Below are 10,560 nucleotides of genomic sequence, written 5' to 3'. Positions count from 1 at the left end.
ATTCCTTCTTACTCTTTTCAAGATTAAGTTGTTGTTTAGCATTCCAACTCGCATACTCGTACATTCAATGTACTGATGCCAGTTGGCTTGCATCGTCTTATGATGCAGACGCAGGTAACCAGGATTAGCATCCAGCACCTCGTTGATCCAGTTGAACACTCAGAGTCAGTGGTGAGCCTCTTTGCATTCCAGAGGACTCTTTTATTCGCTTTCTAGTTTAGTTTATTAGGATGCTGAGGGGTTTTGTCTCAACATCCATCTCAGTTGTTTAGAGGCTTCATAGACAGTTAGTAGTTCAATTGTCTTTACATTATCATTCAGATGTTGTTTGAAGACTGAGTTGTCATTTTGGCTAAACTATTATTTCTTAAGTTGTGTATGAGTTATATTTTCTTATGTTTAAGTCTTCCGCTGAGTTAAGTAAGCTAGGACAAGGGTTCGCTTGAGGCCAGCAATGGCCTTCGAGTGCCAGCCACGTCCAGGATGTAGGCTCGGGTCGTGACATTTTCAATCTCTTTGCCAACCTTAATCAAATAAGAGAAGTTGTGTGCACAAGTTCCAAGCAGCTTTTCATAATATAGCCCTTCTTGAACATGGATGAAGGTTGAGATGAATTCCTCTTCGGATAATGAAGGATGCATTTTTGAAGCTTCTAACCTCCATCGTATGGCATATTCTTGAAAAGATTCATGCGACAATTTCTTCAGTTTGAGTAAATTGGCTATATGCAATTCATCTCCATTATTGAACTCATATTGCTTTACACAGTTACGGGCCATATCTTTCCATGTATGCCATTTGCTAAAATCTTGCTTAGTGTACCAAGCAACTGCCAATCCTGATAAACTTTGAATGAATAATCTCATTCGTATGGCTTCAACATGCCCAATACTAGCTAATCTGCTGCAATAGTCCTTTAAGTGAGCGACGGGATTTCCTTTCCCGTTGTAAGTGTTGAGCTTAGGTAGCGTGTACCTTGGTGGAAGTTCAACATTTGGATGCACACATAAATTCTCATACTTTAAACTCTGACAATTCCTTGAGCGTAACTATTCATCAAAGGCTTCTCTCAGATTGTGGAGTTCTTTTCCCAAATCTTCATGGAAAATTGACTGATTATCCTTCTCACGTCTAGAATATAGATGAGCTGCTAATTGGTTATGCTTGTTTTCTTTGCAGGGAAATAAAATTGTGGGAGGATGGATATTTGGCGTCATAGTGACTTGAAAGTTATTGGGATTGATAGTGTATATTGAGGGCATTTGTGGAGAGATTATATAGGTAGAAGTTAGGCGAGGAGATATGGTTAAACAAATATTCTGAGTTGAGCTGGAAGCTTTAGTAGTGATAGGAAGAAGGCTAAATGTAGTTTCCAAATTGATCAAATTGTTTCTTCGAGCCACATTCTTCTCACAATCATCATTTTGTTCTTGCACAAATATCATGCCATTGTTGAATGCTTTCAATTTCTCTGCCATTATAATTTCGTCCTTAATGCAGATTCGCCGCCAAAATAGAGTTCAATGTTAGGCAACCTCTAAAGAAGAAACAAAACTATAAAAACAAAAATAAATTATTAGTGCATGAGAATATATGAAATAAATGCATAAATAATAAATATTAGATAAAATAGACTATGCATGTGATTTTGTAAAATAAGAATTTTAGACTGGAGGCAAAGATTTAAGTCTAAGGCGAGTGGACGAGAGAGACGTATTGGCTAATAGGCTCTAACGCTAAAATGGAAGGAAAGAGAATTTGATTTGGAGAAAGGTTTACATATGTCGAGCATCAAATTCTTTCTTCAACTTGATCCCTATCCTTTGCAAATTTTGGCATGCTTCCAAAAATTATCTCAATTGCATGTCAAAAATTATGCCCCAGCTTCATTCCCCTTCTCATAGAAATACTAAAATTTTATAATAAACCGATCGGGCCTTATATAGGCTGCCTACGTATCCACCAAGGAAATCAGGTCGAACGTAGTTCCAATTACAAGAAAGAGATACACTAAAATTTCTAAATAAATATGACCGAGTCCTTATATGGGTTGCCTACGTATCCACCAAGGAAATCAGGTCAAGCGTAGTTTGCCTTACATAAAAAGAAATTTAAAACATACAAATAATTGATCATTTAGGCTCTCAAAAATACATAATTGTTTTCAAAAGATGATACACAAAAACTAATTGTCTTGCTTTATGCCTCTTAAAAGTCATTTTTTGAGAAAGCCCTCATACGCCTAATGGTTGTTCTGAATGAAACCATTCTTGGTACTTCGCTCGGCTATATCATAAGTGCATGCAGTAGATACCTGAAACGGTAAATTTGGTGCAATAATCCTTGGTACAACAGTTGCTTGACTGTGAGAAGGAATTTGACTGATAGATTGTGGATAAATCGCTCAATTATGACTTGACATCGGCATGACGGTCGAGAGTTGATGCCAAACAAACTTAGGGTGAGCTACCCGTCGTTGAATGATCGTGCCACTATCCAATAGACTTTGGATCTCTTCTTTTAATCACCGGCACTCATCAGTAGTGTGACCTAACATGCCTGGAAAGCACCTTGTTTGGCTGGGTTAAAAGGATGCAAAGGAATTTCACGAGGCTTTGGTTGCAAAATTCCTAATGATCTCAACTTTTCGAATATAAATGAAATTAGTTCACTCAAAGGGATGAAAGTTTGAGCTTTTCTCGCTTCAGGCACTAGTGGAGAAACATTTGGTGCTTCAGTGACAATTGTCTTCCCTTTATCCCTAGATTGTAGCTCATTCGAACAATAATGCCCCAAAGTTTATTTTGCTACTTTGTTTTGAGATTCATGTCCTTTCATTCCCTCAGGAGACTCTATAGACTTCCTTTTCAACAAACCACACCCTTTAGATGCGCTATTAGGAGGCCTATATTGCTTAATAAAATCTTTGGTCAAATCGACCCAAGAGAGCCATTTCCTTGTGTCTTGGTTTGCATACCACATCAAGGCTGGCCCTGTAAGCGTCCTAATAAAAAGTATAATATTAAACTCATTGCCTTTCCCTATGCTTGCTAACCAATCAAGATATGCCTTTATATGGTTCTGGGGAAGACCTGTCCTATCATACATTAGAATATCAACAAGGTTATAATGTGTGTCGTTCTCATTTTCCTTCTCAACCAAATTTGTCCCAAGTTGTGGAGCAAGCTCATTTGTGAAGAAAATTTGGTTAGACTCGGCATTAAAATGTCTTTGATCATTTTCTCCATCTTTGCTAGTTTCACTTGAATCGTCAAATGCCTCATTTTGTGGAAGTGGATGCATGTCTAAAAAGTGTTGAGTATTACAATCAAAGTTGGGATATCCAGTTGCACGAATAGGAGAGTATCCCTCTAGATCTTCATCGGAGGAGTCCCTAAAGTTGTAATCCAATGAATTTTCATTGGAAGAGTTCTTAAGATCGGCTATCATTTCCTTGATGCCATCAATTTCTTGTTCCATTTTTGCCACTTTTCCCTCAAGCTTAGCAATTTTATCCCGCTATGACTCGGCTTCTTCACAGTTAAACTCGTCTTTAACTAAGTCAATCACAATTCGATCGGCCATGTTTTCCTTGAGTTTGTTTGTCCCTTTGATATTCAACTTAAGTCAACCTTTGAAAGGAAAAATGAAATATTTGGTAAGCGTGGAGTAAGTATGCGAAAGGTCAAGAGTAGGGCCGCTTGATCACTCCATCTACTTTTAAAGTATACGACTTAGCCATTCATTGCGTCTTGAGCCACACCGTCCTCTAGCCCTGCCGAGCATTTAAAAACCAACGAGATCTGGTCCTATAAGGAATACTATTTAAGAAAATAAACAAATAATAATAAACCAATTTGATGGAAAAAACTCGAGATTAAGGAAATTATGGTTAATCGAGCACACGAGAGATGGAATTGGAAGGTTGAATGACCTTAAACTCTATTTTAGTATTTGGGGATTAAAAATTGTCAAGGATGAAGAAAATGTCAAACAAATGAAAAACCTTTGACATTTCTCTCGACTTGCGTGCCGATACTTGGAATTAGTGCGTAAAAATAAATATTGACAACCCCTAATAAAAATAGCACGGCTATTTTGAATTGAAGAAGTGTTGCTCTTGATGGAGAAAATTGAACAAATATCAACAAGTGCTATTTGGTAGATCGCGCGAATCTACCAATTTAAGAAGCAACAAATATGTGAAAAATGAAAGAAATTGAAAGTAAAAGTAAAAGCTCCATACGTAGATCGAATGCCAAATGGATTCTACGAAATGCGGAACTAGTGAAAAAAAAGGCTTTTCTCGATAGAAAGCTAAGATTGTACCCGTAAAGGAGGGACTTGAAAAAGGTCGAGAAGGTAAAGATTTATAAGAGTGAATTTTGGCATGGCTCTATAAAGTTTTAACGGGAAAAAAATATCACACCTAATGAATGATAAACAATTATGCCAATTTTTTAAAAAGTAAGAAGAAAATTTTTAAAGCAAGTCGCGGATACGAATATTGAGAGGATCGGAGGAAGGAAAATAGTTTTTAAATTTTAAAGCAAGAAAGTGATTTTTTTTGTAAGATATAAACCTAAGAAAATTTTAAAACAAGGTCAATAAAAAAAATTACGCAATCCTATGATGATTATGAGCCTAATTGATGCTTTAGAATTGTAAAAATGCACTAAGCACGAAAGATAAATATAAAAAGAAAAGATATATGAACATGACATAAGAATTTGTAAAAATGCAACATGTATCAATTAAAGAATAAGATGAAGGCAAGATAATTTCTCTTCTGAAAAGATAAGAAAAAAAAAACAAAGATGATGTTAGTAATAATAAATTAAAATCATGGTGCAAATGAATTCATATAAGTCACAAAACAATTAGGCAAGCAAATATTTATAAAGCATGTAACACAAATATATCAAATAATGCGTCCTAACATATGGGTGGCCTCTTTATGCCAGAGGTAGGCCTAACGCGTATTTGAAAAATAAATGTGCCAAAATATGTCATTCCATTGCTCTTTAATTAATTAAACGAATCTATTCCCAAAATTAGATACAAAAATAGCCTTAAGCTTTATTACATATCAAGAAAATTAAAAATAAAGCTCTATGTCGCTTCTACGCATCTTCGTCTTATGACATGCTTGTGGTTTAATCTCCACAGGCCAAAAATTGACTTCATAGTCATCTGCATCACAAAAGGGTTAGTAATATCCTCCCTCCTAAAGTTTAATTAATTTAGAACAAATGGTCCATATTTTGGCACAACTATTATTCAAATGATGTACACATAAATGATACGAGTCACTCGGGGTCGTGAACCCACTTCGACAGTTTGATAAAGTTGACTAATGAACTTAATACACCAAGGATATTAAGCCTCTTAGGTTTATATGATGCATGTACCGCAAAAGGTATTGATTTAGCTCTATCCTGGGTTGATTAAGAGTGGGTTTACTAGACACAACGCTCCCGAGTGGACAACTCGAGTGAGAAGGCTACGCGTTCACACAGAAAAAGATCCGGACACCCCGCGCATATGCCAACTCTCCTAAATTTTGGAATTTTGAAAGAAATTTGAGGGTGCGCAAAACACACCTCGCGTGTACGTGTGATAGTGTGAGTTTTCCATAATTTGAGGAATTATGAACGGAATAACAGTTTATATGAAGCAGTAACAAGTAAACAATTTATATAAAACAGTAACAAATAAGCAGTTTATATCACATAAACATGATAAGTAAAGCATTTAGACATTTAAAATAAATAAAAAACAACAAAATTGAAACAAGTAAAAGTTAAAAACTTAATTATTAACCAAGGTTTGTCATGGTTTAGAACCTAAAGTTCCCAGTAAAGTCGCCAAGCTGTTATACCACATTTTAACTCAAGGTCAAAATGTGTACAACATATTGGTGATTTCCAAATTATTCACAAACTTGAGAAGTCGCCACCTAATTATTATGGTGAATTAGGGCACCTATAACGATTAAAGTCTATCGTCTAAAGTTAACTTCATTTTAAGGTATGCTAAACATGAGATTCTAGGTAAGAGTTGTAGTTATCCTAAAGGGAAGGGGTAAGTCATCTTTTAAGATTCGTTAAAGACGGTTACCGGTCAAACTTAGGTTAATTAATTAAACTAAAAATTAGTGCTAAAGAATTTGAAAAAATCATAAGTTGGAAAACATTTTAACATTAAAAAAAAACTCTTTAATATTTTGAAAGAATTAACTTGCATTTCTTTTTTGAAAACAATAGATAATCACTTGTTAAGAATGACAGTTGTTTGTACAAAACTTGGTACCAAAATGTATACTAAAGAAATATGTATGTACATGAAGTTAATCTGCATGCCTTTAAAAAGCATTGTTTACACCTTGAAATCGATAACATATTCTACACTTGAAAGACTCTTTCGAATTTAAAAAAAACGGCAAAGCTTTAGTAAAACAAAATCATTTGTTTAAAGTAACTTTTTTTTATCCAAAATTTATTGCTAAAGATCTGAAAATAATAATGATAAAAATATTTGTTTTTCGCAGAAACATTCTAAGGACTTAAAAACTCCTTTAAGACATTTGTTGTCAAAAAAAAATGGGATAAAGGTCTGAATAATACCTCAACTTTGGTCGGATTTGCTGTTGCGATACTAAACTTTCATGAGTATCTATTACCTCCCTAGACAATTTAATACCGTATTTTAAACATATATATTTGCCCACATGGACATAAAAAATAATGTAAAATTATAAATAGTAATGTATCCACGTGGGCACATATATACCTTTAAAATAACTATTAAATAGTTCAGGGGGTAAAAAATACAGTATTAAATAGTCTAGGGAGGTAATAGGTCCTTATGAAAGTTTAGTAGCGCAAGAGCAAATCCTACCAAAGTTGGGATATTTTTTAGACCCTTATCCCAAAAAAAAATCAATGGAAAGCTTACCAATTTTCAAACAAAGAAAAACTTAAAAGCCTAATGGGGACATTTGACATCCTTAAAAGTTCTTTCTTTTTTATGACCGACATTAAAGACTTGCAAAAACTTTTTTAAAAAAACTCTCTGTTAACTAAAAAATAACCCACGACAAGCAATCAAGGAGCAACAAATATCACGTGACAAATGCTCACAAATGTCACTTAAGGAAAAGCGTAACAAAAGATGACTAAAAATTATAAAAGAACATTTTTCCAAATTTCCTTGCTGGATGAGTTTTGAGGATGTGAGAGGCACAAAAATAAGAGAGTATGCCATTTTTAATGTCTAATGGCAGCAAGAGACTATACGGCGGTGAGAGTCTTTCACGAAGACTCCATTTAGCTCCTATTGTGAGGTAATGAACGGAGGCTTGCGGTCTCCAAATCACACTCAAACTCAACTACGCTTAGGTTTGAGATTTTCGCAAAGAGAGTTGAATACTTTGAGCTTTTAGAAAATCAAACTAATGCAAAGGAAAACTAAAGTTTCAAGAGAAGAAGTCGTCATTCGATGTGTAGGGATGAAGAAAATTTATTAAGGAAATCTCAGCAAACAAAAATCGGCTTCCCCAAAATGAATGAAAGAGCAAGTATTTATTCAAAACTTAAAGCTTCTAGGCTTAGCATTTGGGCAGGATTTTTTCCAAAATCAAGTCAAAACCCATTTGAATTTGAACATTGCGATTTGGATGGGCTTGGTCCTTCACGTGATTGACAAGATTATGTCACGAAAATAGGGTAGCTAAACTCTGCTCTATGATTAAAGAATAGTGGAGTTTGTTGAAAAGAGGAAAAAGACAGAAAGTAGAGGAAGAGGCGTAGGTGATCTGATGTTGCGCCTGCAGTTGTAGGGTTTAAAAAGAAGTTTGGGCTGGTGTTAAATTTTCTTTGTGGGCTGATCTGAAAGTTCCATTGTGCCATATTTTGGAGCGGATTTGGGCTCGTTTTGCTGGCCAATTTTGGGTTGAATTTGAAGGTCTTTTCTCTTCTTTCTTTGTATTATGTTGGGCTTCTAACTTAATAATTAATACAATATATATTTTGATATGATAACAACTAGAAATTTACATGATAAAAATATCGCTAATATATATACAAAATATATGACTTATAATTAATTTAATAAATACGAAATTAGAAATAAGATGACGACAATTGATTATTTAAGAAAAGAGGTGTAAAAAGTGATAATAATCATTTCAATAATAAAACCTATAATTTTAGTAGATAAATAGTCGTAATAGTAAAAATAGTTGTGAAAAAAGATAATTTGATACATTATTAATTTAGAAGCTCGAAAATAATAAATTAGAAGAAAGGAGGTCAAAATTGGGTGTCTACAGCTGCCTTATCGGAGGTTCAGAAATTGGTCTACCTGGCCATCCCTAATCTCTCAAGGCAAATAATGATCTATGAAAGCTTCTGTAAAGCTATCCCAAGTGGGTAGAGATGTATATTTTCCCCTAGATCTCTCCCAACTTTCGTACCACAATACTACAACATCACGCAATCGAAATGCTGCTAACTCAACTGACTCAGTCGCTGAGGCATGCAGGACTCTAAAGATCTGATGATGTTGATCAACAAAGTGCTGAGGGTCCTCTATGTGATATGTTCATGTAAATTGTGGAGGATTCAAGGTAAGAAATCCATGAACTCTTGAACTTTCGAACCGTTTAGAAGGTCTGGCAACATCTGGCGCAACTGGCTGGCGCTGTGCAGCTACTAACTGTGCTAACATACATATTGCACTCTTGAAATACTGGTCAGATGGAATAGGAGGAACTAGATGTGGTACTGCTGGTAGATTCGGAGGTCTTGTAGCCCTCGGAGGTTCCTGAAACGGTGGAGAAGCTATAGGAGGCTGAGAAGATGTCTCCCCCTGGGTCTCACAATGGGATACCTCCACCTGCGATACCTTGCCAGTACCCTCGCCTGCAGCTGTATCTAGCCACTGGCTAGTTGTGGTCTGTCTAGTGTCAGCCATCTCTATCTGCATACAAATATCAATTATAAGCCAGAAACCTCAACCCTTAAGACACCGTTCTATAGCACGAGTTGAGCAAAAGAATTATAGTAATTCTAACATGCCCGGTAGCTTCTTGCTTATCGAATGTGGTGCACAACACATTTATAAACAAGACTCTAGTAGACACAGCCTACAGACTCCCTAGGATACAACATTGTTCTGATACAAAGTTTTTCACGCCCCAAAATCAAGGGGCGCAACTAGCTCCTAAGGCCAGAACTCAGGCCCAAGCCAACCCTGCTAAACCATTTGCTACTAGCGCATGGCAACCACACGCAATCAAGAAACAAACAAGTATATCTCGGATTAAAACTAAGCCCTCAGCCAGGAAGGCCTCTGTCAACATATCTATAGAAGAAACATTTACACTCAAGAGTTCATATAAAGAAAAACCCAACTAGCACATAAGTACTGATTGGGCCGTCAGGGCCACCATGATCTCTATACCAAAACTGAAAGCAGGTATATATCAAGACAATACAACAAATAGCTCACAAGTTTTAGCAAACAAACAAACTAGGCCAGCATGGCCATAACATAGCTATACACCCCACACACTAGTCTGCAAGCCTCTAAGAGTAGTAAAGATTAGTGGGACAAGGCCCCAGCCTACCCATAAAATATATACAACAAAAGCTAACAAACCTCCCAACTCTGGCAGCTTCGGAGGAAAGGGGCTAGCCAACCAGATAGAAGTTAATCCTGCTGTTGAGGAGGTCTACTGGGTCATCTGTCGGGACCCGCATACATGAATTCAGCACTCCTAGGCAATGAGGCGTCAATACAAAATAATGTACAGAGTATGAAAGTTTATACACTAAATGAGCAAGTATATACCAAAAGCAATCAGCTAAGGAAATCAAAATTTAGATAAGCATGCTAACCTACTACTAAATCTAAAAAAATACAAAAATGATCAAACAACAACCTAACCAAACCCCCATAAGCTCGGTAGGTACAAACAACATGCCACCTACCTACGCCCCCATAAGCCCAGAAGGTGACAAATCAATTTACATAACCTTATCGGTAGCCCCTTGTCTTTGTAAGAAGTCACATAGCCCTTTTTGGCAATGATATATCCCCGTAGGCAGTGCATGGCCCTCTTAGACAACATCATAGCTCTGTGGGCTACACATAGCCCTTTTTTGCATCAACATTGCCCTGTAGGCAACACATAGCCCTCTTTGGCGTCAAAATAGCCCCGTAGGCAATACATAACACTCTTTGGCATCAATATATCCCCGTGGGAAACACATAGCCCTCTTAGGCAATAACATAGTCCTATTAGACAACATCATAGCCCCCATAGGCAGTTTATAGCTCAACCGCTAACCACAATAGCCCCAAGGGCGACAACAAACATTTGAATAAGCTAAAGGCGAGCAATTTAGTTATAAAAAATAATATATATATATATATAGTTTCCAAGTCGTTCCAAACTTAGGGTCGTTCTTAACAGATTATGAGTCCATATAATGAGGGTTTATAACCACTCAATCAGCCAACCACTCACAATTACATCTACAAGATTGCCAACAT

At 36.2% G+C, this 10,560-nt stretch overlaps 1 long non-coding RNA gene across 2 annotated transcripts in view; it reads left to right on the top strand.

The window, feature by feature from the left end:
* Positions 1-145, top strand: part of LOC107061765 (uncharacterized) — a 24,578-nt gene extending 24,433 nt beyond the window's left edge. For both annotated transcript variants that reach the window (XR_001474192.1, XR_001474191.1), the window contains one exon: positions 109-145. This is a non-coding gene — a long non-coding RNA (uncharacterized lncRNA). The remainder of the gene's footprint in view (positions 1-108) is intronic.
* Positions 146-10,560: the final 10,415 nt, after the last annotated feature.

Source organism: Solanum tuberosum, unplaced genomic scaffold, assembly GCF_000226075.1.
Source record: "Solanum tuberosum cultivar DM 1-3 516 R44 unplaced genomic scaffold, SolTub_3.0 scf00165, whole genome shotgun sequence".
NCBI lineage: Eukaryota > Viridiplantae > Streptophyta > Magnoliopsida > Solanales > Solanaceae > Solanum > Solanum tuberosum.
Note: the sequence above shows the minus strand (reverse complement) of the source record. Positions and strands in the feature narration are given on the sequence as shown.